Raw genomic sequence first — 27,475 nt, 5'->3', positions numbered from 1 at the left:
TAGTTGTGTTTGGAGAGGATCAGGGATTGCGGTCTGCAGAGTTCCCACGTCTCAGAGCTCGTTCTATTATTTTGGGTTATTGTCAGATCACTGTATGTGCTCTGACCTCCATGTCCATTGTGATACTGAATTGCCTCGCATAACACTTAACTTGTTGAACTGGGTCACCAGAGGAGCGAGGTTTCAACGCCAGAAACAGTTTGCAATTATTTTTGAAACTCAGAAATTTAGCTCTATCTCCAGAAAACAAATCAGGAATAGGAATTCTTGGTTCTAGCATAGAATTCTGAGCCACAAAGTCTTGAATATTTTGTACTCTTGCAGTGAGAAGATCCACACATGAAGACAGACCTTTAATGTCCATCACCACACCTGTGTCCTGAACCACCCAAATGTCTAGGGGAAAAAAAGGCAAAACACAGTGCAAAGAAAAAAAAATGGTCTCAGAACTTCTTTTTTCCCTCTATTGAGAAGCATAGTACTTTGGGCCTCCAGTACTGTTATGAATAGGTAATTCAGAACCACAAAGGACCTTGAAGTTCAGAGCACACAAAGTGACCTGACAATAACCAAAAAACATAGGACGAGCTCTGAGACGTGGGAACTCTGCTGACCGCAATCCCTAATCCTATCACACCACACTAGAGGTAGCCGTGGATTGCGCCTAACGCTCCCTATGCAACTCGGCACAGCCTGAGAAACTAGCTAGGCCTGAAGACAGAAAAATAAGCCTACCTTGCCTCAGAGAAATTCCCCAAAGGAAAAGGCAGCCCCCCACATATAATGACTGTGAGTAAGATGAAAACACAAACACAGAGATGAAATAGATTTAGCAAAGTGAGGCCCGACTTACTGAATAGACCGAGGATAGGAAAGATAGCTTTGCGGTAAACACAAAAACCTTCAAACAACCACGCAGAGGGGCAAAAAGACCCTCCGCACCGACTAACGGTACGGAGGTGCTCCCTCTGCGTCTCAGAGCTTCCAGCAAGCAAGAAAAACCAAAATAGCAAGCTTGACAGAAAATATAGCAACAAAAAGTAACACAAGCAGAACTTAGCTTATGCTGAGCAGACAGGCCACAGGAACAATCCAGAAGGAAGCAAGACCAATACTAGAACATTGACTGGAGGCCAGGATCAAAGCACTAGGTGGAGTTAAATAGAGCAGCACCTAACGACTTAACCTCATCACCTGAGGAAGGAAACTCAGAAGCCGCAGTACCACTCGTGACCACAGGAGGGAGCTTGATCACAGAATTCACAACAGACCTGATAGTTAAACTCACACAGGACAAGCTCTGGGATGTGGGAGCTCTGCTGACCGCAGGCCCTAATCCTATCACAACAACTAGAAATAGCCGTGGAGCGTTCCTGACACTCCCTAGACGCCTCTTCACAGCCTAAGAGCTAGCCCTAGAGATAGAAAATAAAGCCTACCTTGCCTCAGAGAAATTCCCCAAAGGAAAAGGCAGCCCCCCACATATATTGACTGTGAGTAAAGATGAAAGTCACAAATGCAGAAATGAAACAGGTTTCAGCAAAGGGAGGCCAGACTTACCAAACAGACTGAGGATAGGAAAGGTATCTTTGCAGTCAGCACAAAAAACTACAAAAGACCACGCAGAGTGTGCAAAAAGACCTCCGCACCGACTAACGGTGCGGAGATGCCACTCTGCATCCCAGAGCTTCCAGCTAGCAAGACAAAATCATGATAACCAGCTGGACAAGGAAACAATGAACAAATAATAACTATCAGGAACTTAGCTTCTGCTGGAGAAGACTGGTCACCAGAAAGATCCAAGAGCGAACTGAACCAATGCAGGAACATTGACAGCTGGCATGGAGTAACAATCTGAGTGGAGTTAAATAGAGCAGCCAACCAAAGGATAAACCACGTCACCTGTGTAAGGAACCTCAGAAGCAGCAGCTTCACTCACAGCCACCAGAGGGAGTCCATGGACAGAACTCGCCGAAGTACCATTCACGACCACAGGAGGGAGTTCGACAACAGAATTCACAACATACTATATACAGGAGGAGATGACACACAGATATATACTATATACAGGGGAGATGACACACAGGTATATACTATATACAGGAGGAGATGACATACAAGTTTATACTATATATAGAAGGAGATGACATACAGGTATATACTATATATAGGAGATGACATACAGGTATATACTATATACAGGGGAGATGACACACAGCAGGTATATACTATATACAGGAGATGACATACAGGTGTATACTATATATAAGGGAGATGACAAATATGTATATACTGAGGTGAAAATGAGAGGTGTGAGGTGAAAATGAAAAGGTGAGAGTGCAAAATGAGAGGAGTGAGGGAAAATAGTGGAGTGATCGGAAAATGACAGATGTGAGGTTGAAATGACAAGTGTTAGGGGGGAATGAGAGGAGTGAGGGAGAAAATGAGAGGTGTGAGGGAGAAAATGAGAGATGTGAGGGAGAAAATGAAAGATGTGATTGGGAAAATGAGAGGCGTGATGGGAAAATAAGAGAAGTGAGGTGCTATAACTAACCACAGATATTTACTATGCCCAGGCAACGCTGGGCTCTTCAGCTAGTGTGTGTGTATATATATATATATATATATATATATATATATATATATATATTTATACTAGATGGTTGCCCGATTCTAACGCATCGGGTATTCTAGAATATGTATGTCCACGTAGTATATTGCCCAGCCACGTAGTATATTGCCCAGTCACGTAGTATATTGCCTGGCCACGTAGAATATTGCCCAGCGATGTAGTATATTGCCCAGTCACGTAGTATATTGCCCAGCGATGTAGTATATTGCCCAGTCACGTAGTATATTGCCCAGTCACGTAGTATATTGGCCAGCGACATAGTATATTGCCCAGTCACGTAGTATATTGCCCAGTCACGTAGTATATTGCCCAGCCACGTAGTATATTGGTCAGTCACGTAGCATATTGGTCAGTCACGTAGCATATTGCCCAGTCACGTAATATATTGCCCAGTCACGTAATATATTGCCCAGCTACGTAGTATATTGCCCAGCCACGTAGTACATTGCCCAGCTACGTAGTATATTGCCCAGCTACGTAGTATATTGCCCAGTCATGTAGTATATTGCCCAATCACGTAGTATGTTGCCCAGTCACATAGTATATTGCCCAGCCACGTAGTATATTGCCCAGTGACGTAGTATATTGCCCAGCCACGTAATATATAGCAGAGCCACGTAGTACGGTATATTGCCCAGTCACGTAGTATATTGCCCAGCCACATAGTATATAGCAGAGCCACGTAGTATATTGCCCAGCCACGTAGTATATTGCCCAGCCACATAGTATATAGCAGAGCCACGTAGTATATTGCCCAGCCACGTAGTATATAGCAGAGCCACGTAGTATATTGCGCAGCCACATAGTACATTGCCCAGTCATGTAGTATATTGCCCAGCCACATAGTATATAGCAGAGCCACGTAGTATATTGCCCATCGATGGAGTATATTGTCCAGCCACATAGTATATTGCCCAGTCACGTAGTATATTGCCCAGCACAGAGCCACGTAGTATAGAGACTTAAAAAAAAATAAACATATACTCACCTTCCGAAGGCCCGTTGGAAGTCCTGCTATACTTACCATCCGCCACCTTTGCCGCTCCTCGCCACGCTCCCGGTACCGCTCCATTGCAAGCGGCAGCTTCCGGTGGTCCCAGGGCCGGTGTGAGCAGGACCTATGATATCGTCGCGGTCACATGATCATGACATCACGGCAGGTCCTTGTCGCACACCAGCCCTGGGACCGGAAGCTGCCGCTTGCAATGGTGCGGTCCCGGGAGCGTGGCGAGGAGCGGGAAAGGCGGCGGAGGGTGAGTATAGCAGGTTTTTTGCTTTTTTTATTATTTTTAACATGATCTATTTTTACTATTGATGCTGCATAGCCAGCATCAATATTAAATAGTTGGGGATACACAGGGTTAATAGCAGCAGTAACGGAGTGCGTTACACCGCGGGCCGTTACCGCTGCCATTAACCCTGTGTGAGCGGTGAGTGGAGGGGATTATGGAGCGGGCGCCGGGCAGTGAGTGCAGGGGAGTTGGGGAGGGACTAATCGGACTGTGCCCGTCACTGATTGGTCGCGGCAGCCATGACAGGCAGCTGCCGAGACCAATCAGCGAACGAATAACCGTGACAGAAGGACAGACAGATGGAAGTGACCCTTAGACAATTATATATAGTGAGATAGCGCTCACTATCGCGTTGGGGAATACTCGCTTGGCACGGGATTTAAGCACTCAGGCACGGTTTCTTCACGTAAACGGTCTTATTCGGTTTATTAGACATTATAAACCATAACACAAACAGTTAATTACAGTTCGTTATATACAGAACACTTTAACCGCTGACAGTCTGTTCCAATGGCAGATACGTCTCTGCCTGTAACCCCTTGTTATCTGGAGTTACCTTACAGGAGCTCTGGCTCCACACACTGACTCCTGCCAGTGCTGGTTCACAGGGGGAAAACTGCCTCACTGGGATCACCGTCCTTGTGACCAGCGCACCTCGGATAGTCTAGACTAGGAACTGTTGCTTCCCAACATAGAAGCCGTCACAGGCTCTGTGGATGCAGCCTCTCCATGCTCTTTCAGGAAGTCCCGTCACAGGCACTTCCAACACACAGGCCCTCAGTCCATGGTCTCACCAGGTGCTTGCAGGACTCCAGTCCACTCAAGGACAATCAAACACCCTGACCATTCCAGGACTCACACTCTCACCAGGTGCTTGCAGGACTCCAGTCCATCCCAGGACAATCCAACACCCTGAGCATTCAGGTCCACAGTCTTTGTCCACAGTCTTTGTAAGTGCTTCCAGGACGTCTCCACTCCCAGGAGACTCCAACACAGACCTGACCTTGCACATGGACCATACAGATCCAAACACTTTCCTCTTGTGATCAAACTCTGGTCACATTATGTACCTTGTAACCACACCCACAGGTGAGTTATGGATCACATGGGCTGATCACGTGATCCTGACATCACTGCAGGTCCTCAAACACCCACACTTCCCACAGGAAAAAGGGGTACAGTGAGCACCCTCACCCAGTGGTGAGGTATGTGGGTAGCCAGACCCTCCCATCTCTCATAGCTACCCGCAAACCAAACTCAGATTCACTAAACATCTTAGTGCTCATGTGTACCAAAGACCAAATACTCAGAGTTGCATTCCAAGGAGCAGCTTCCCATATCAAGGGAGGCTTACAGCGCAGAAGACCTCTGTTATGATATGCAATTCAGTAACACAATGTACATAGCGATCAGAGCACATACAGTGATCTGACAATAACCCAAAATAATAGAACGAGCTCTGAGACGTGGAAACTCTGTAGACCGCAATTCCTGATCCTCTCCAAACACAACTAGAGGCAGCTGTGGATTGCGCCTAACGCTCCCTATGCAACTCGGCACAGCCTGAGAAACTAACTAGCCTGAAGATAGAAAAATAAGCCTACCTTGCCTCAGAGAAATACCCCAAAGGAAAAGGCAGCCCCCCACATATAATGACTGTGAGTAAGATGAAAAGACAAACGTAGGGATGAAATAGATTCAGCAAAGTGAGGCCCGAAATTCTAGACAGAACGAGGATAGGAAAGATAACTTTGCGGTCTACACAAAACCCTAAAGAAAACCACGCAAAGGGGGCAAAAAGACCCTCCGTACCGAACTAACGGCCCGGAGGTACACCCTCTGCGTCCCAGAGCTTCCAGCAAAACAAATAGACAAGCTGGACAGAAAAAATAGCAACAAATAGCAAAGAAGCACTTAGCTATGCAGAGCAGCAGGCCACAGGAATGATCCAGAGAAACACAAGTCCAACACTGGAACATTGACAGGAAGCATGGATCAAAGCATCAGGTGGAGTTAAGTAGAGAAGCAGCTAACGACCTCACCAGATCACCTGAGGGAGGAAACTCAGAAGCTGCAGTACCACTTTCCTCCACAAACGGAAGCTCCCAGAGAGAATCAGCCGAAGTACCACTTGTGACCACAGGAGTGAACTCTGCCACAGAATTCACAACAGACCTCCTCCTCTGCGACACATACCGGCCTGTTGTGAGTTCTGCTCTTGGGCTCCCTCTTGTGGTTTCTAGTGGTATGGCTGCTCCTTGGAGTTAGCTGTCATCAGCTGCCTCCACTTATCGTCTCTTCTGCTCGGCTATTTAAGTCTGGCTCTATCTTCAGCCCGTGCCACTTGTAAATGGTTCCTGGTTGGATTCACATCTCTTTGGAGTTCCCTGTTATCCTGACCAGTTCAGCTAAGCTAAGTTTTTATTGCCCTTTTATGTCCATAGATTGTGGACTTATCCATTCTGTGCTTTCTATGTTTGTCCACTTTATCAGTGTGAATTAATTCTGTCTTGCTGGAAGCTCTGTGAGGCAGATTTTCCCTCCACACCTTTAGTCAGGTGTGGAGATTTTTTTGTAAACGCTGCGTGGATTTTTGTAGTGTTTTATACTGACCGCACAGTATTCCATCCTGTCCTATCTATTTAGTTAGACTGGCCTCCTGTGCTCATCCTGGTTTCATTCTGTGTATGTCTTTTCCCTCTCCACTCACAGTCATTATTTGTGGGGGGCTAATCTATCCTTTGGGGATTTTCTTCTGAGGCAAGATAGCTTTCCTGCTTCTATCTTTAGGGTTAGTTAGCTCTTAGGCTGTGACGAGATGCCTAGGGAGAGTTAGGAGCATTCCATGGCTACTTCTAGTGTTGTGTTGAGCTTAGGGACTGCGGTCAGTACAGTTACCACTTCCTTCAGAGCTCGTTCCATGTTGCTCCTAGACCACCGTATCATAACACCGGCCATTCACCACAAAGCCGGACACTGTCTCACTATCCCCATTATGCCTCCATGCATGTCCTGGGGAGCACATACAGCTCTAGTCCAGACATTGACAAGGTTCGAAAAAAAGATTTTTATTTGAAATGACAATTTTCTCCTTTAAAGTTTGCTTTCATCAAAGAATGCTCCCTTTGCAGCAATTACAGCTTTTCAGACCTTTTGCATTCTAGCAGGCAGTTAATTTGCTGAGGTAATCAGGAGAAATTTCACCCCATGCTTCCAGAAGCCCCTCCCACAAGTTGGTTTGGCTTGATTTGCACTTTTTGCGTACCATACGGTCAATCTGCTCCCACAACAGCTCAATGGGGTTGAGATCTGGTGATCGCTGGCCACTTCATTACAGATAGAATATCAGCTGCCTGCTTCTTCCCTAAATAGTTCTTGCATAATTTGGAGGTGTGCTTTGGGTCATTGTCCTGTTGTAGGATGAAATTGGCTCCAATCAAGCGCTGTCCACAGGGTATGTCATGGCGTTGCAAAATGGAGTGATAGCCTTCCTTATTCAATATCCCTTTTACCTTGTACAAATCTCCCATTTTACCAGCATCAAAGCAAACCCAAACCATCACAGTACCTCCACCATGCTTGACAGAGGGCGTCAGGTACTCTTGCAGCGTTTTTTCACTTGTTCTGTGTCTCACAAATGTTCTTCTGTGTGATCCAAACACCTCAAACTTGGATTCGTCTGTCCATAATACTTTTTTCCAATCTTCCTCTGTCCAATATCTGTGTTCTTTTGCCCATATTAATCTTTTCCTTTTATTAGCCAGTCTCAGATATGGCTTTTTCTTTGCCACTCTGCCCTGAAGGCCAGCATCCTGGAGTCGCCTCTTCACTGTAGACGTTCACACTGGCGTTTTGCGTGCACTATTTAATGAGGCTGCCAGTTGTGGTGCCTATGAGGTGTCAATTTCTCAAACTACAGACTCTAATGTACTTGTCTTGTTGCTCAGTTGTGCAGCGGGGCCTCCCACTTCTCTTTCTACTCTGGTTAGAGCCTGTTTGTGCTCTCCTCTGAAGGTAGTAGTACACACCGTTGTAGGAAATCTTCCGTTTCTTGGCAATTTCTCGCATGGAATAGCCTTCATTTCTAAGAACAGGAATAGACTGTCAAGTTTCACGTGTAAGTTCTTTTTTTCTGGCCATTTTGAGAGTTTAATGGAATCAACAAATGTAATGCTCCAGATTCTCAACTAGCTCAAAGGAAGGTCAGGTTTATAGATTCTCTAATCAGCCAAACTGTTTTCAGCTGTGCTAATGGAGCGCCCCCAAACACAGGGCCACAGGTTACTCGGTACCGGTCCTCTCTGTCTCAGTTCTGGGGTCGTCACGGTGGCGGGAACCGGTCCGTGACCCTGCTAAGGGGCGTCCAATGAAAGGGTTGATGGTAGTTTGTCAAGGGTTCGTGACGCCACCTGTGGTGTTCGGTCAGGGCGACCGACGCTGCTTCGGGGTCCGCTGAGGTGATGGAATGGCAGTTAGATGGTATACCTTCCCACAGGTGAAGTGTATCCCCAGGGCTTCCCAGTAGTGTAGGTGGCGATGGTGTGAGGCGCAGTTAATAACGAGGACACAAGGTTGCAGTCTCTTTACCTCTTTACTGGTGACTTCAGGATCCTCAATCCACAGCACTGTTAACAGGGCTGGCTGAGCCTGGCCGGTCCGAAGGCACATCCAGAGTTCCCTTTGCAGGTGGAAATCAGTGCCTACGAACTAGCGCCTGTGTGTTGCAGTCCTTCCCTGCTGAGCATTCGGGATAGTCCTCACAACTGTCATTTCTATTCTGATGTTCTGCTTCGTCCCCCAGTTTGTTATGGCTAGGACGCACCCGTTTGACGGGAAGGCTCGGAGCTATTCTTGGACCCTAGAGATGCCCCTCTCCACGCTTGCCCCCTATGTCTTCTTAGGTGATGTATGTTAGACAGCCAACCTATAATCAACTGTCCTGCCTCTGTTTGAAGTAATGCTTGGAGTCAGTTACTTCCTCGGCGTTCTGGCCACCGGCTACACGCTTCAGTAGGATGTTGCCGATCTCGGGGCATGACTCCTACTGGTTCTCCTTTGTGCTTTGATCTCGTTTCTCACTTCTCCACAATATACTTTGCTTCGTGTCCTTTCTTTAGATACCGCCGCAAGGTAGTGCAGGCGCGGTTCTGTAACGATCTGTCCTTGTCGCTAAGTCACTGCCAAGTTCCCACGCCTGACATGGACCCCTCTGAATCTTCCCCGCAACACTCCCTGCCACGGGATGTTGCCTGGACAAAACCCAGCCAGTTTCTGACTAACTTCCTATCCAACCCCCAGTTTTACCAAAGTGTGAGGAGTGGCCTAATAAATAGAACCTTTTGCTCCCCCTGGTGGCCGGAGTGTGAAATGTAGTGTGTGACTGTGATACCTGGTCAGGTGGACTCCTTTAGTGCCATCAGACGTACCATCACTCCCCTTAGTGGCAGAGCGACATTACTGCAACGACCAGGTCTCTGGGGCGCTGCACTAACATACATGCACAAGCGTTTTCAAGGGTATTGCAACCATCCATTAGCTTTCTTACACAGTTAGCAAACACAAAGTACCATAAGAACACTGGAGTGATGACTGTGGAAAATGGGCCTCTATACACCTATGAAGATATTGCATTACAAACCAGACGTTTGCAGCTAGAATAGTCATTTACCACATTAACAATGTACAGAGTGTATTTCTGAATCATATGCTGATAGCTTCATTGGAAAAAACTGTGCTTTTCTTTAAAAAATAAAGAGGATTATATGGATACACCTAAATAAAATGGGAATGGTTGGTGATATCAACTTCCTGTTTGTGGTACATTAGTATATGGGAGGGGGGGAACTTTTCAAGATGGGTGGTGACCATGGCGGCCATTTTGAAGTCAGCCTTTTTGGATCCAACTTTATATTTTCCAATGGGAAGAGGGTCATGTGACACATCAAACTTATTGAGAATTTCACAAGAAAAACAATGATTTGCTTGGTTTTAACGTAACTTTATTGTTTCATGAGTTATTTACAAGTTTATGACCACTTTAAAATGGGTTCAAAGTGCTGCCCATTGTGTTGGATTGTCAATGCAACCCTCTTAACCCACTCTTGAAACACTGATAGCAATAAAAAAATAAAGGGAACACTTAAACAACAGAATATAACTCCAAGTAAATCAAACTTCTGTGAAATCAAACTGTCCACTTAGGAATCAACACTGTTTGAGCATCAATTTCACATGCTGTTGTGCAAATGGAACAGAAAACAGATGGAAATTATTGGCAATTATCAAGACATACTCCATAAAGGAGTGGTTTTGCAGGTGGGGACCACAGACCACATCTCAGTACCAATGCTTTCTGGCTGATGTTTTGGTCACTTTCGAATGTTGGTTGTACTTTCACACTCGTGATAGCATGAGACGGACTCTACAACCCACACAAGTGGCTCAGGTAGTGCAGCTCATCCAGGATGGCATATCAATGTGAGTTGTGGCAAGAAGGTTTGTTGTGTCTGTGAGCGTAGTGTCCAGAGGTTGGAGGTGCTACCAGGAGACAGGCCAGTAGACCAGATGTGGAGGGGGCTGTAGGAGTGCAACAACCCAGCAGCAGGATCACTACCTCAGCCTTTGTGGAACAGGAGGAGAACTGCCAGAGCCCTGCAAAATGACCTCCAGGAGGCCACAAATATGCATGTGTCTGCACAAATGGTTAGAAACTGACTCCATGAGGATGGCCTGAGTGTCCGACGTCCACAGATGGGGGTTGTGCAGGATACCGTGCAGGACACTTGGCATTTGCCACAGAACACCAGGATTGGCAAATTCGCCACTGACGCCCTGTGCTCTTCACAGATGAAAGCAGGTTCCCACTGAGCACATATGACAGACGTGACAGAGTCTGGAGACGCCATGGAGGGCGATCTGCTGCCTGTAACATACATAGTAACATAGTAACATAGTTAGTAAGGCCGAAAAAAGACATTTGTCCATCCAGTTCAGCCTATATTCCATCATAATAAATACCCAGATCTACGTCCTTCTACAGAACCTAATAATTGTATGATACAATATTGTTCTGCTCCAGGAAGACATCCAGGCCTCTCTTGAACCCCTCGACTGAGTTCGCCATCACCACCTCCTCAGGCAAGCAATTCCAGATTCTCACTGCCCTAACAGTAAAGAATCCTCTTCTATGTTGGTGGAAAAACCTTCTCTCCTCCAGACGCAAAGAATGCCCCCTTGTGCCCGTCACCTTCCTTGGTATAAACAGATCCTCAGCGAGATATTTGTATTGTCCCCTTATATACTTATACATGGTTATTAGATCGCCCCTCAGTCGTCTTTTTTCTAGACTAAATAATCCTAATTTCGCTAATCTATCTGGGTATTGTAGTTCTCCCATCCCCTTTATTAATTTTGTTGCCCTCCTTTGTACTCTCTCTAGTTCCATTATATCCTTCCTGAGCACCGGTGCCCAAAACTGGACACAGTACTCCATGTGCGGTCTAACTAGGGATTTGTACAGAGGCAGTATAATGCTCTCATCATGTGTATCCAGACCTCTTTTAATGCACCCCATGATCCTGTTTGCCTTGGCAGCTGCTGCCTGGCACTGGCTGCTCCAGGTAAGTTTATCATTAACTAGGATCCCCAAGTCCTTCTCCCTGTCAGATTTACCCAGTGGTTTCCCGTTCAGTGTGTAATGGTGATATTGATTCCCTCTTCCCATGTGTATAACCTTACATTTATCATTGTTAAACCTCATCTGCCACCTTTCAGCCCAAGTTTCCAACTTATCGAGATCCATCTGTAGCAGAATACTATCTTCTCTTGTATTAACTGCTTTACATAGTTTTGTATCATCTGCAAATATCGATAACATCCTTCAGCATAACCGGTTTGGCAGTGGGTCAGTAATGGTGTGGGGTGGCATTTCTCTGGAGGGCTGCACAGTACTGCATGTGCTCGCCAGAGGTAGCCTGACTGCCATTAGGTACCGAGATGAGATCCTCAGACCCCTTGTGAGACCATATGCTGGTGCGGTTGGCCCTGGATTCCTCCTAATGCAGGACAATGCCAGACCTCATGTAGCTGTAGTGTGTCAGCAGTTCCTGCAAGATGAAGGCATTAAAGCTATGAACTAGCCCGCCCATTCCCCAGACCTGAATCCGATTGAACACATCTGGGACATCATGTCTCGCATGATCCACCATCACGTTGCACCACAGACTGTGCAGGAGTTGGTGGATGCTTTAGTCCAGGTCTAGGAGGAGATCCCTCAGGAGACCATCCATTGCCTCACGTCCAGGCATTGTAGGGAGGTCATACAGGCACGTGGAGGCCACACATACTACAGAGCATCATTTCCTTGTCTTGAGGCATTTCCACTGCAGTTGGATCAGCCTGTAACTTCATTTTCCACTTTGACTTTGAGCATCATTCCAACTACAGACCTCCGTGGGATATTAGTTGTGATTTACGTTGATAAGTTTTAGGTTATACTGTTCTCAACACATTCCACTATGTAATGAATACAGATGTACAACTGGGATATTTCATTCAGTGATATCTAGGATGTGGGATTTTAGTGTTCCCTTTATTTTTTGAGCAGTGTATGTGAGTGTTGCTTGGTTAGTATGTGTGGTAATTCCCTATCGTTCTCTATTTTTGTATATTCCCCTACCGCTATGCCCCGATGCATTCCTCTGTTATATGTGAGTGAATGTTTTGTATGCCTGGAGTTTTCTGTTAACCCTTGTATGTGCTGCCTTGTCATGTTGGTGTACTACAGTGCACAGTAGCCCCCCCTCTTCCCTGGGTGGGGGAAGAGAGCAGACGGAGGGCTGATTCGGGAGATAAGGCAAGGGTGGAGGCCCGTCATTTTCACCTTCAGAAGCATCCCAGGTAGAGTTGAGCGACCTTGACCTTTTTAGAGTCGAGCCGGGTTTTGCGAAACCCGACTATGTCCAAAGTCGGGTCGAGTGAAATCGGCCGATTATGACGTAAAGTCGGGATCGACCGAAACACGAAACCCAATGCAAGTCAATGGGGCAGCATAGTCGGCAGTGAGTGGGGGCCAGGAAAACACCTAGAGTGGCCATTTTAATGTCAAAACCATCCATTCTTCTTAATGAAGCTTGTCAAGCGTAATTTACCTTATAATAATTGGAAGGCATTTGAAATTGGGGGTCATTTGGCTAAAGTTGTGGGGGGTAGGGCTGGTTCAAGTAATTAGTGGGCCCAGGAAATCTGGACCACGTCACGGCAGTGGAGCAGGGAGAGGTAAGTATTTCAACTTTGCAAGTGCTGTGAACCTGAGCAAGCAGGGGGGGCCCACTCGTTGGCATTGGCACTGGCACAGGGCCCCTCAAAGTACAGCGGTGTGTTTGCACGGCGGGGGCGCCTCCCACCGGCAGCAACACTTTTGCGTACTATGAGAGGCCCTGTGCCAGTGACGTCGCCAACTAGTATTCCTCCCCCCACCTGATGAAGGAACCTGCACTTTCATCTGCACCTTCCTCTTTGTCCCCGTGTAAGGTGGTATGGTATGCGGGAAGAGCAACCTGACTTTCAGCAGGGTCACAATGTTGTTGTGTAGCGTGCACGGGGAATGTTGCGTTATGGGTCAATGTACCAGCAGACTCATCTATCACTGGCTGGGCAATGGGCACGATGAAGTGGAAACACAGATATAGGCCCAAAGAAGAAAGTGGGCTAAATGCAGTTCAAAATTGGTAACACAGGAATAACCAGGGGGCATTGCAGTGGAGGACAACTGGAATGAGAGGCTGACACAGAGAGTAGGGCCAAATCAGTAAGTAGTCGAAATGCAGTTCAAAATTGGCAACCGTAGTAAACAGGCGGCACAGCTTTGTTCAGTGGAGGAGAACAGCAAGGAGTGGCAGACACCGATAGTAGGCCCCAAACCAACTAGTACGCCAAATGCAGTTGTTCCATTTAACCACAATTTAATGAGAGCCTGAAGATAGAAGCTCAGGAAAGGCAACCTGGGGAACACCTTGGAGTGTAACACACCATCTCTCTCCACCCCATACCCATTTTGTATGGCCTAATGCAGTGTACTTTTCTACAACTACTAAACGAGAGTCGGAAGACCGAAGCAATGGCAAGGAAACCTGGGGAACACCTTAGAGTGTAACACACCCTCTCTCTACACCCCATACCCAATTTGAAGGCCTAATGCAGTGTAGTTTCCAAGAACTACTAAACGAGAGCCGGAAGATCGAAGCTCAGGAAAGGCAACCTGGGGAACACCTTGGAGTGTAACACACCCTCTCGCTACACCCCATACCCAATTTGAAGGCCTAATGCAGCGTAGTTTCCAACAACTACTAAACGAGAGCCGGAAGATCGAAGCTCAGGAAAGGCAACCTGGGGAACACCTTGGAGTGTAACACACCCTCTCTCTACACCCCATACCCAATTTGAAGGCCTAATGCAGTGTAGTTTCCAAGAACTACTAAACGAGAGCCGGAAGATCGAAGCTCAGGAAAGGCAACCTGGGGAACACCTTGGAGTGTAACACACCCTCTCGCTACACCCCATACCCAATTTGAAGGCCTAATGCAGCGTAGTTTCCAACAACTACTAAACGAGAGCCGGAAGATCGAAGCTCAGGAAAGGCAACCTGGGGAACACCTTGGAGTGGAACACACCATCTCTCTACACCCCATACCCAATTTGAAGGCCTAATGCAGAGTAGTTTCCAAGAACTACTAAACGAGAGCCGGAAGATCGAAGCTCAGGAAAGGCAACCTGGGGAACACCTTGGAGTGTAACACAACGTCTCTCTACACGACGGAAGGGCTGATTCTTAGGAAGGAAGGCTGTTGGAAATAAGCATTGCGCGTCCGAGGGTGATTATATTCTTATTAGGTATATACTCACCCTCGGACGCGCCCTGCTTCTTTATTTGGAATGAATGTTTATTTGCAATGTGGTGTTGACTTTCTCTATTATTTTGGTAATTAATGATTTTATTATTTTCATTATTTTGCATCTTCTCGGCAATAATATAAAGAAGACGCGACAGGACAACACTCGGTGGATGCCATATGTGTGTTTTCAATTTAAAAAAACTTTCAGTTAACTACTTGCAGGAGAAAGTAATTGTAGCTGGTGGCCATTTTTAGTACTGTACCAGATTAGAGTTGTGTGTTTGTTTTTAATGTTAAAATGTCTGCATTTGATATCTCACCAGTATTTTCTTTTTTATAAGCAAAATACTTATTTTTATATTTTCTGATGTTGGTTCCAGGGGTACACGGCCAGCAGTGCCCTGGTCAGTGTAGTAGTAGTTGAAAGAATGGACCGCAGACAGGCATCGAAGGCCTAAAATAATAACACATGGCTGTAGGCAATTTTAAATTGGTTCCAGGGGTACACGGACAGCAGTGGTGTGGTCAGTGGAGGCCTAGTGGAAGGAGTGACCGCAGACAGGCATCGAAGGCCTAAAATAATAACACATGGCTGTAGGCAATTTTAAATTGGTTCCAGGGGTACACGGACAGCAGTGGTGTGGTCAGTGGAGGCCTAGTGGAAGGAGTGACCGCAGACAGGCATCGAAGGCCTAAAATAATAACACATGGCTGTAGGCAATTTTAAATTGGTTCCAGGGGTACACGGGCAGCAGTGACCTGGTCAGTGTAGTAGTAGTTGAAAGAATGGACCGCAGACAGGCATCGAAGGCCTAAAATAAAAAAATTGGGCTGGCTGTAGGCAATTTTAAATTGGTTCCAGGGGTACACGGGCAGCAGTGACCTGGTCAGTGTAGTAGTAGTTGAAAGAATGGACCGCAGACAGGCATCGAAGGCCTAAAATAAAAAAATTGGGCTGGCTGTAGGCAATTTTAAATTGGTTCCAGGGGTACACGGGCAGCAGTGGTGTGGTCAGTGGAGGCCTAGTGGAAGGAGTGACCGCAGACAGGCATCGAAGGCCTAACATAACAAACTTGGGCTGGCTGTAGGCACTTTTAAATTGGTTCCAGGGGTACACGGGCAGCAGTGGTCTGGTCAGTGGAAGTCTAGTGGAAGGAGTGACCGCAGACAGGCATCGAAGGCCTAAAATAATAACACATGGCTGTAGGCAATTTTAAATTGGTTCCAGGGGTACACGGACAGCAGTGGTGTGGTCAGTGGAGGCCTAGTGGAAGGAGTGACCGCAGACAGGCATCGAAGGCCTAAAATAATAACACATGGCTGTAGGCAATTTTAAATTGGTTCCAGGGGTACACGGACAGCAGTGGTGTGGTCAGTGGAGGCCTAGTGGAAGGAGTGACCGCAGACAGGCATCGAAGGCCTAAAATAATAACACATGGCTGTAGGCAATTTTAAATTGGTTCCAGGGGTACACGGACAGCAGTGGTGTGGTCAGTGGAGGCCTAGTGGAAGGAGTGACCGCAGACAGGCATCGAAGGCCTAAAATAATAACACATGGCTGTAGGCAATTTTAAATTGGTTCCAGGGGTACACGGGCAGCAGTGACCTGGTCAGTGTAGTAGTAGTTGAAAGAATGGACCGCAGACAGGCATCGAAGGCCTAAAATAAAAAAATTGGGCTGGCTGTAGGCAATTTTAAATTGGTTCCAGGGGTACACGGGCAGCAGTGACCTGGTCAGTGTAGTAGTAGTTGAAAGAATGGACCGCAGACAGGCATCGAAGGCCTAAAATAAAAAAATTGGGCTGGCTGTAGGCAATTTTAAATTGGTTCCAGGGGTACACGGGCAGCAGTGGTGTGGTCAGTGGAGGCCTAGTGGAAGGAGTGACCGCAGACAGGCATCGAAGGCCTAAAATAATAACACATGGCTGTAGGCAATTTTAAATTGGTTCCAGGGGTACACGGGCAGCAGTGACCTGGTCAGTGTAGTAGTAGTTGAAAGAATGGACCGCAGACAGGCATCGAAGGCCTAAAATAAAAAAATTGGGCTGGCTGTAGGCAATTTTAAATTGGTTCCAGGGGTACACGGGCAGCAGTGACCTGGTCAGTGTAGTAGTAGTTGAAAGAATGGACCGCAGACAGGCATCGAAGGCCTAACATAACAAACTTGGGCTGGCTGTAGGCACTTTTAAATTGGTTCCAGGGGTACACGGGCAGCAGTGGTCTGGTCAGTGGAAGTCTAGTGGAAGGAGTGACCGCAGACAGGCATCGAAGGCCTAAAATAATAACACATGGCTGTAGGCAATTTTAAATTGGTTCCAGGGGTACACGGACAGCAGTGGTGTGGTCAGTGGAGGCCTAGTGGAAGGAGTGACCGCAGACAGGCATCGAAGGCCTAAAATAATAACACATGGCTGTAGGCAATTTTAAATTGGTTCCAGGGGTACACGGGCAGCAGTGACCTGGTCAGTGTAGTAGTAGTTGAAAGAATGGACCGCAGACAGGCATCGAAGGCCTAAAATAAAAAAATTGGGCTGGCTGTAGGCAATTTTAAATTGGTTCCAGGGGTACACGGGCAGCAGTGACCTGGTCAGTGTAGTAGTAGTAGTTGAAAGAATGGACCGCAGACAGGCATCGAAGGCCTAAAATAAAAAAATTGGGCTGGCTGTAGGCAATTTTAAATTGGTTCCAGGGGTACACGGGCAGCAGTGACCTGGTCAGTGTAGTAGTAGTTGAAAGAATGGACCGCAGACAGGCATCGAAGGCCTAAAATAAAAAAATTGGGCTGGCTGTAGGCAATTTTAAATTGGTTCCAGGGGTACACGGGCAGCAGTGACCTGGTCAGTGTAGTAGTAGTTGAAAGAATGGACCGCAGACAGGCATCGAAGGCCTAAAATAAAAAAATTGGGCTGGCTGTAGGCAATTTTAAATTGGTTCCAGGGGTACACGGGCAGCAGTGGTGTGGTCAGTGGAGGCCTAGTGGAAGGAGTGACCGCAGACAGGCATCGAAGGCCTAAAATAATAACACATGGCTGTAGGCACTTTTAAATTGGTTCCAGGGGTACACGGGCAGCAGTGGTCTGGTCAGTGGAAGTCTAGTGGAAGGAGTGACCGCAGACAGGCTTCGAAGGCCTAACATAACAAAATTGGGCTGGCTGTAGGCACTTTAAATTGGTTCCAGGGGTACATGGGCAGCAGTGTATGGTCAGTGGAAGTCTAGTGGAAGGAGTGACGGCAGACAGTCTTCGAAGGCCTAACATAACAAAATTGGGCTGACTGTAGGCACTTTTAAATTGGTTCCAGGGTAACACGGCCAGCAGTGGCCTGGTCAGTGTAGTAGTTGTAGAAAGAAGGGACCGCAGACAGGCTTCGAAGGCCTAACATAACAAAAATGTCAAAACAATGGTATTGTCAGTGCCAGGCATTGAAGGATGTCAGCGGCTAGACTACACATTGGTGAAGCTGTGAGAGATAATTTTGCTAGTGGTAGAGCACTGTTTGAGCTGGGGGGGGGAACTGTCTTGTGGCCGGCGGTACAGGCACAGGGCCCCTCATATTACAACGGTGTGTCTGACGTTGGGTGCGCACCACCACCGCCAGAGACACTTTATTGTACTATGAGGGACCCAGTGGCAGTGCCGTCGACCAAAAGCGGCCACACCCACCTCTTCAGACAAACAGCACTCTCAAGGGTCCAAGCGCAAAGTGGCGATAGCACGGCCCCGTGTGGGGAGTTTGGCCATTTCGTGAGGTGGAAACATGTCGTATGCTGGACAATCAGGTGAAGAAAATTACGAGATTGGAAAAGTCATTCAGAATAGTCCACAGGCAAGACCTTTTCATAGGAAAGCTAGGTGTCAGCCGGGCAGGGTGGGGCAAAAGATTTTGAAATCCAGTTGTGGTTCATTTTAATGAAGGTTAGATCATCTACATTTTGGGTAGCCAGACGAGTCCTTTTTTCTGTTAGTATTGAACCTGCAGCACTGAATACTCTTTCTGATAGGACACTAGCTGCCGGGCAAGCAAGCTCCTGCAATGCATATTCTGCCAATTCTGGCCAGGTGTCTAATTTGGATGCCCAGTAATCAAATGGGAATGACGGTTGAGGGAGAACGTCGATAAGGGATGAAAAATAGTTTGTAACCATACTGGACAAATGTTGTCTCCTGTCACTTTGAATTGATGCTGCAGTACCTGTCCTGTCTGCGGTCATAGAAAAATCACTCCACAACCTGGTCAGAAAACCCCTCTGTCCAACGCCACTTCTGATTTCTGCCCCTCTAACACCTCTGGTCTGCTGGCCCCTGGAGCTCGTGTGAGAACGATCACGGGCGCTGTGTGCAGGGAATGCCAGAAGCAAACGGTCAACAAGAGTTGATTGTTTTGTTGCTAATATTAGTTCCAAGTTCTCATGTGGCATAATATTTTGCAATTTGCCTTTATAGCGAGGATCAAGGAGGCAGGCCAACCAGTAATCGTCATCGTTCATCATTTTTGTAATGCGTGTGTCCCTTTTGAGGATACGCAAGGCATAATCCGCCATGTGGGCCAAAGTTCCCGTTGTCAAATCTGCGGTTGTGCTTGGTTGAGGGGCAGTTGCAGGCAAATCTACGTCACTTGTGTCCCTCAAAAAACCAGAACCCGGCCTTGCCACGCCACCAATTTCCCGTGCCCCCGGGAAAGCTTCCTCATTAAAAATATACTCATCCCCATCATCCTCCTCATCCTCCACCTCCTCTTCGCCCGGTACCTCGTCATGTACACTGCCCTGACCAGACAATCGCTGACTGTCATCAAGGCTTTCCTCTTCCTCTGGTGCAGACGCCTGATCCTTTATGTGCGTCAAACTTTGCATCAGCAGACGCATTAGGGGGATGCTCATGCTTATTATGGCGTTGTCTGCACTAACCAGCCGTGTGCATTCCTCAAAACACTGAAGGACTTGACACATGTCTTGAATCTTCGACCACTGCACACCTGACAACTCCATGTCTGCCATCCTACTGCCTGCCCGTGTATGTGTATCCTCCCACAAAAACATAACAGCCCGCCTCTGTTCGCACAGTCTCTGAAGCATGTGCAGTGTTGAGTTCCACCTTGTTGCAACGTCTATGATTAGGCGATGCTGGGGAAGGTTCAAAGAACGCTGATAGGTCTGCATACGGCTGGAGTGTACAGGCGAACGGCGGATATGTGCGCAAAGTCCACGCACTTTGAGGAGCAGGTCGGATAACCCCGGATAACTTTTCAGGAAGCACTGCACCACCAGGTTTAAGGTGTGAGCCAGGCAAGGAATGTGTTTCAGTTGGGAAAGGGAGATGGCAGCCATGAAATTCCTTCCGTTATCACTCACTACCTTGCCTGCCTCAAGATCTACAGTGCCCAGCCACGACTGCGTTTCTTGCTGCAAGAACTCGGACAGAACTTCCGCGGTGTGTCTATTGTCGCCCAAACACTTCATAGCCAATACAGCCTGCTGACGTATGCCAGTAGCTGCCCCATAATGGGAGACCTGGTGTGCAACAGTGGCAGGTGCGGATGGAGTGTTTGTGCGACTGCGGTCTGTGGACGAGCTCTTGCTTCTGCAGGAGGACGAGGAGGAGGAGGAGGAGGGGGTGCGAACGGCTACAGACAACTGTTTACTAGACCGTGGGCTAGGCAGAACTGTCCCAAACTTGCTGTCCCCTGTGGACCCTGAATCCACCACATTTACCCAGTGTGCCGTGATGGACACGTAACGTCCCTGGCCATGCCTACTGGTCCATGCATCTGTTGTCAGGTGCACCTTTGTGCTCACAGATTGCCTGAGTGCATGGACGATGCGCTCTTTAACATGCTGGTGGAGGGCTGGGATGGCTTTTCTGGAAAAAAAGTGTCGACTGGGTAGCTCGTAGCGTGGTACAGCGTAGTCCATCAGGTCTTTGAAAGCTTCGCTTTCAACTAACCGGTAGGGCATCATCTCTAACGAGATTAGTCTAGCTATGTGGGCGTTCAAACCCTGTGTACGCGGATGCGAGGCTAAGTATTTCCTTTTTCTAACCATAGTCTCATGTAGGGTGAGCTGGACTGGAGAGCTGGAGATCGTGGAACTAGCGGGGGTGCCGGTGGACATGGCAGACTGAGAGACGGTGGGAGATGGTATTGTTGCCGCCGGTGCCCTAGATGCAGTGTTTCCTACTACGAAACTGGTGATTCCCTGACCCTGACTGCTTTGGCCTGGCAAAGATACCTGCACAGATACAGCAGGTGGTGCGCTAAATGGTGGTCCTACACTGCCGGAAGGGATGTTGCGTTGATGACTAGCTTCATTGGCCGAGGGTGCAACAACCTTAAGGGACGTTTGGTAGTTAGTCCAAGCTTTCAAATGCATGGTGGTTAAATGTCTATGCATGCAACTAGTATTGAGACTTTTCAGATTCTGACCTCTGCTTAAGGAAGTAGAACATTTTTGACAGATGACTTTGCGCTGATCAATTGGATGTTGTTTAAAAAAATGCCAGACTGCACTCTTTCTAGCATCGGATACCTTTTCAGGCATTGCAGACTGAGCTTTAACCGGATGGCCACGCTGTCCTCCACCAGGTTTTGGCTTTGCCACGCGTTTTGGGCAAGATACGGGCCCGGCAGATGGAACCTGTGGCGATGTTGATGCCTGCTGCGGCCCCTCCTCCTCCTCTGCTTCAGAACTGCTGCCGCCTGCACCCTGTTCCCCCAATGGCTGCCAATCGGGGTCAAGAACTGGGTCATCTAATAACTCTTCTTGTACCTCCTGCGCAACTTCGTCTGTGTCACCGTGTCGTTCGGTGGTATAGCGTTCGTGATGGGGCAACATAGTCTCATCAGGGTCTGATTCTTGATCAGCACCCTGCGAGGGCAATGTTGTGGTCTGAGTCAAAGGACCAGCATAGTAGTCTGGCTGTGGCTGTGCGTCAGTGCACTCCATGTCAGATTCAATTTGTAATGGGCATGGACTGTTAACTGCTTCACTTTCTAAGCCAGGGACGGTATGTGTAAAGAGCTCCATGGAGTAACCCGTTGTGTCGCCTGCTGCATTCTTCTCTGTTGTTGTTTTTGCTGAAGAGGACAAGGAAGTGACTTGTCCCTGACCGTGAACATCCACTAACGACGCGCTGCTTTTACTTTTACCAGTTTCACGAGATGAGGCAAAAGAGCTAGAGGCTGAGTCAGCAAGATAAGCCAAAACTTGCTCTTGCTGCTCCGGCTTTAAAAGCGGTTTTCCTAATCCCAGAAAAGGGAGCGTTCGAGGCCTTGTGTAGCCGGACGACGAACCTGGCTCCACAGCTCCAGACTTAGGTGCAATATTTTTTCCCCCACGACCACCTGATGCTCCACCACTACCACTACCCTCATTACCAGCTGACAATGAACGCCCCCGGCCACGACCTCTTCCACTAGACTTCCTCATTGTTTTAAAAACGTAACCAAACTAACGTTATTTGTTGCAGTCACACAACTTACACGGTGAGCTATAACTTCTGTATGATTTAGCTACCCCTTTACAGGTTGGTGAGACCACAGCGAAAATCAGGCCCAATGTTACACACTCTTTTTTTGGTGGCTGCAAATTAGAGAGATGCCCCACACGCAGGACTGTCACTGAAGCACAAATGTTAATATTAATGTCACACTATTATTTTTTTTTTATTTTTATTTTTTTCAGGAACACTTTAGAAACCCCCCCAAAAAAAAAAAATAGATTTTTGCAGGGAGAATTTAGAAAACAAATGTAACAAACTATATGCTTTCTATGGGCCACTGAGTGAGAGATGACGCACACAGGAATCAGGAGTGGCACACAAGCCCAGAGGCCAATATTTTTCTACCAATGATTGATGGAGTTATTTTCTCTGGTAGATTTTGGAACCCAAATCAAGGAAAAAAAATGTAGGCTTTCTATGGACCACAATTGGAGAGAGAGAGAGAGAGAGATGGCACACCCAGGAGTCAAGACTGGCACACAAGCAGAAAGGCCAATATTAATCTCCCACTGTTTTTTTTGGTTGTTTTTTTTTTTTTTTTTTTCAGGGAGACTTTAGAAAAAAAAATAATAAAAAAAATATGATTTTATCAGGAAGAATTTAGAAACCAAATAAAATAAAATGATTTTTTCAGGGAGAATTTAGAAAACAAATAAAACCAAAAATAGGCGTTCTATGGCCCACTGACTGAGAGATGACGCACCCAGGAGTCAAGACTGGCACACAAGCAGAAAGGCCAATATTAATCTCCCACTGTTTTTTTTGGTTGTTTTTTTTTTTTTTTTTTTCAGGGAGACTTTAGAAAAAAAAATAATAAAAAAAATATGATTTTATCAGGAAGAATTTAGAAACCAAATAAAATAAAATGATTTTTTCAGGGAGAATTTAGAAAACAAATAAAACCAAAAATAGGCGTTCTATGGCCCACTGACTGAGAGATGACGCACCCAGGAGTCAAGACTGGCACACAAGCAGAAAGGCCAATATTAATCTCCCACTGTTTTTTTTGGTTGTTTTTTTTTTTTTTTTTTCAGGGAGACTTTAGAAAAAAAAATAATAAAAAAAATATGATTTTATCAGGAAGAATTTAGAAACCAAATAAAATAAAATGATTTTTTCAGGGAGAATTTATAAAACAAATAAAACCAAAAATAGGCGTTCTATGGCCCACTGACTGAGAGATGACGCACCCAGGAGTCAAGACTGGCACACAAGCAGAAAGGCCAATATTAATCTCCCACTGTTTTTTTTGGTTGTTTTTTTTTTTTTTTTTTTCAGGGAGACTTTAGAAAAAAAAATAATAAAAAAAATATGATTTTATCAGGAAGAATTTAGAAACCAAATAAAATAAAATGATTTTTTCAGGGAGAATTTAGAAAACAAATAAAACCAAAAATAGGCGTTCTATGGCCCACTGACTGAGAGATGACGCACCCAGGAGTCAAGACTGGCACACAAGCAGAAAGGCCAATATTAATCTCCCACTGTTTTTTTTGGTTGTTTTTTTTTTTTTTTTTTTCAGGGAGACTTTAGAAAAAAAAATAATAAAAAAAATATGATTTTATCAGGAAGAATTTAGAAACCAAATAAAATAAAATGATTTTTTCAGGGAGAATTTATAAAACAAATAAAACCAAAAATAGGCGTTCTATGGCCCACTGACTGAGAGATGACGCACCCAGGAGTCAAGACTGGCACACAAGCAGAAAGGCCAATATTAATCTCCCACTGTTTTTTTTTTTTTTTTTCAGGGAGACTTTAGAAAAAAAAATAATAAAAAAAATATGATTTTATCAGGAAGAATTTAGAAACCAAATAAAATAAAATAATTTTTTCAGGGAGAATTTAGAAAACAAATAAAACCAAAAATAGGCGTTCTATGGCCCACTGACTGAGAGATGACGCACACAGGAGTCAGGAGTGGCACACAAACCCAGAGGCCAATATTTTTCTACCAATGATTGATGTAGTTATTTTCTCTGGTAGATTTTAGAACCCAAATCAAGGAAAAAAAATATAGGCTTTCTATGGACCACAATTGGAGAGAGAGAGAGAGAGAGAGAGAGAGAGAGAGAGAGAGAGAGAGAGATGGCACACCCAGGAGTCAAGACTGGCACACAAGCAGAAAGGCCAATATTAATCTCCCACTGTTTTTTTGGTTGTTTTTTTTTTTTTTTTTTTTCAGGGAGACTTTAGAAATAAAAATAATAAAAAAAATATGATTTTATCAGGAAGAATTTAGAAACCAAATAAAATAAAATGATTTTTTCAGGGAGAATTTAGAAAACAAATAAAACCAAAAATATGCGTTCTATGGCCCACTGACTGAGAGAGAGAGAGAGATGGAACGCTTAGTACTGGCACACAAGCCCAAAGGGCAATATTAATCTCCCTTTTTTTTTCCAGGGAGAATTTCTGAAACCCAAAAAAAAAATAAAATAGGCTTTCTATGGCCCACTATTTGTGAGAGAGATGGGACGCTCAGGACTGGCACAGATGGCACGCTCAGGACTGGCACAGAAGCCCAGAGGCCAATATTAATCTCCCTTTTTTTCTGGGAGAATTTATAAAACCAAAAAAATATTTAAATAGGCTTTCTATGGCCCACTATTTGTGAGAGAGATGGCACGCTCAGGACTGGCACAGATGGCACGCTCACAACTGGCACAGAAGCCCAGAGGCCAATATTAATCTCCCTTTTTTTCTGGGAGAATTTATAAAACCAAAAAAATATTTAAATAGGCTTTCTATGGCCCACTATTTGTGAGAGAGATGGCACGCTCAGGACTGGCACAGATGGCACGCTCACAACTGGCACACAAGCCCAGAGGCCAATATTAATCTCCCTTTTTTCAGGGAAAATTTATAAAACCAAAAAAAAAATTAAATAGGCTTTCTATGGCCCACTATTTGTGAGAGAGATGGCACGCTCAGGACTGGCACAGATGGCACGCTCACAACTGGCACACAAGCCCAGAGGCCAATATTAATCTCCCTTTTTTCAGGGAAAATTTATAAAACCAAAAAAAAAATTAAATAGGCTTTCTATGGCCCACTATTTGTGAGAGAGATGGGACGCTCAGGACTGGCACAGATGGCACGCTCAGGACTGGCACAGAAGCCCAGAGGCCAATATTAATCTCCCTTTTTTTCAGGGAGAATTTATAAAACCCAAAAAAAAATAAAATAGGCTTTCTATGGCCCACTATTTGTGAGAGAGATGGCACACTCAGGACTGGCACACAAGCCCAAAGGCCAATATTAATCTCCCACTGTATTTTTATCAGGGAGAATTTATACACCCCACAAAAAAAAATACAGAAAAATGAAAAGGCTTTCTATGGCCCACTATGTGAGAGAGATGGCACACACAGGGATGGCACTCTAGCAGAAATGCCAAATTGCCAATCTTAATCTCCCACCAAAAAAAAAAAAAAAAAAAAAACAGGGAATGTCCTACAATTACTATCTCCCTGCCTGCAGTAATCTCAGCCAGGTATGGCAGGCAGCTACTATCTCCCTGCCTGCAGTAATCTCAGCCAGGTATGGCAGGCAGCAATAAGGAGTGGACTGATGCACAAATGAAATAAAAAGTGTGGACAAACAAAAAAGATAGCTGTGCAGAAAGGAAGGAACAAGAGGATTTGTGCTTTGAAAAAAGCAGTTGGTTTGCACAGCGGCGTACACACAGCAATGCAGCTATCAGGGAGCCTTCTAGGGCAGCCCAATGAGCTACAGCGCTGAGGGGAAAAAAAAAAAAAAAAAAAATTCCACTGTCCCTGCACACCGAGGGTGGTGTTGGACAGTGCAAATCGCTGCAGCACAAGCGGTTTTGTGGTTAATGGACCCTGCCTAACGCTATCCCTGCTTCTGACAAAGCGGCAGCAACCTCTCCCTAAGCTCAGATCAGCAGCAGTAAGATGGCGGTCGGCGGGAACGCCTCTTTATAGCCCCTGTGACGTCGCAGACAGCAAGCCAATCACTGCAATGCCCTTCTCTAAGATGGTGGGGACCAGGACCTATGTCATCACGCTGCCCACACTCTGCGTTTACCTTCATTGGCTGAGAAATGGCGCTTTTCGCGTCATTGAAACGCGACTTTGGCGCGAAAGTCGCGTACCGCATGGCCGACCCCGCACAGGGGTCGGATCGGGTTTCATGAAACCCCGACTTAGCCAAAAGTCGGCGACTTTTGAAAATGTTCGACCCGTTTCGCTCAACCCTAATCCCAGGTAATAGAGTAAGTTAGGGCACCCCCTAGTGTTAGGGACAGGGAAAGAGCCGCTGGTCCCGGGTCATTGGACAGCTGTGTCGTGACAATAATACTAGGGGCAGGGAACTTACATTACCAGCAGCACTCAGTGCTGTAATAAACATGAAGCGGTGCTGTAATAAATGTGGAGAGGTGCAAATATACTTACATTTTGTTGATTGTACAGTACATGTTGTGCAACCTGAATTTGATTTTGATGTTGAAACATCAATTGTTAATTATAACTTCAATAAAAATATATTGAACCATAAATATGGAGCACTGCTGTAATAAATATGGAGCGGCGCTGTAATAAATACGGAGCAGTGCTGTAAGAAATATGGAGAGGTGCTGTAATAAATAAGGAGCGGTTCTGTAAAAAATATGGAGAGGCGCTGCAATAAATATGGAGAGGTGCTGTAATAAATAAGGAAGACAAAAAAGAGCATAGTAGAACAAAAAACACTCAGTTTAAAAAAAATCACAGTAATCCGCAAGTGCTAGTAAAAAGATGTAAAAAACAGGGTATTTGGTTAATACGTTTTTTGCAAATAAATAAATAAATAAATATGGAGCGGCGCTGTAATGAATATGGAGAGGTACTGTAATAAATATGGAGAGGTGCTGTAAGAAATACAGAGCAGCACTGTAATAAACATGGAGCGGCGCTGTAATAAATATGGAGAGGTGCTGTAATAAATATGGAGTGGCGCTGTAATAAATATGGAGAGGCGCTGTAATAAATATGGAGCGGCGCTGTGTTATGATGCGGTGGTCTAGGAGCAACATGGAACGAGCTCTGAAGGAAGTGGTAACTGTACTGACCGCAGTCCCTAAGCTCAACACAACACTTAGGAGCATTCCACGGCTGCTTCTAACTCTCCCTATGCATCTCGTCACAGCCTAAGAGC

The sequence above is a fragment of the Ranitomeya imitator genome, chromosome 4 (genome assembly GCF_032444005.1).
Source record: "Ranitomeya imitator isolate aRanImi1 chromosome 4, aRanImi1.pri, whole genome shotgun sequence".
Lineage (NCBI taxonomy): Eukaryota > Metazoa > Chordata > Amphibia > Anura > Dendrobatidae > Ranitomeya > Ranitomeya imitator.
This window is presented reverse-complemented; position numbering follows the sequence as displayed.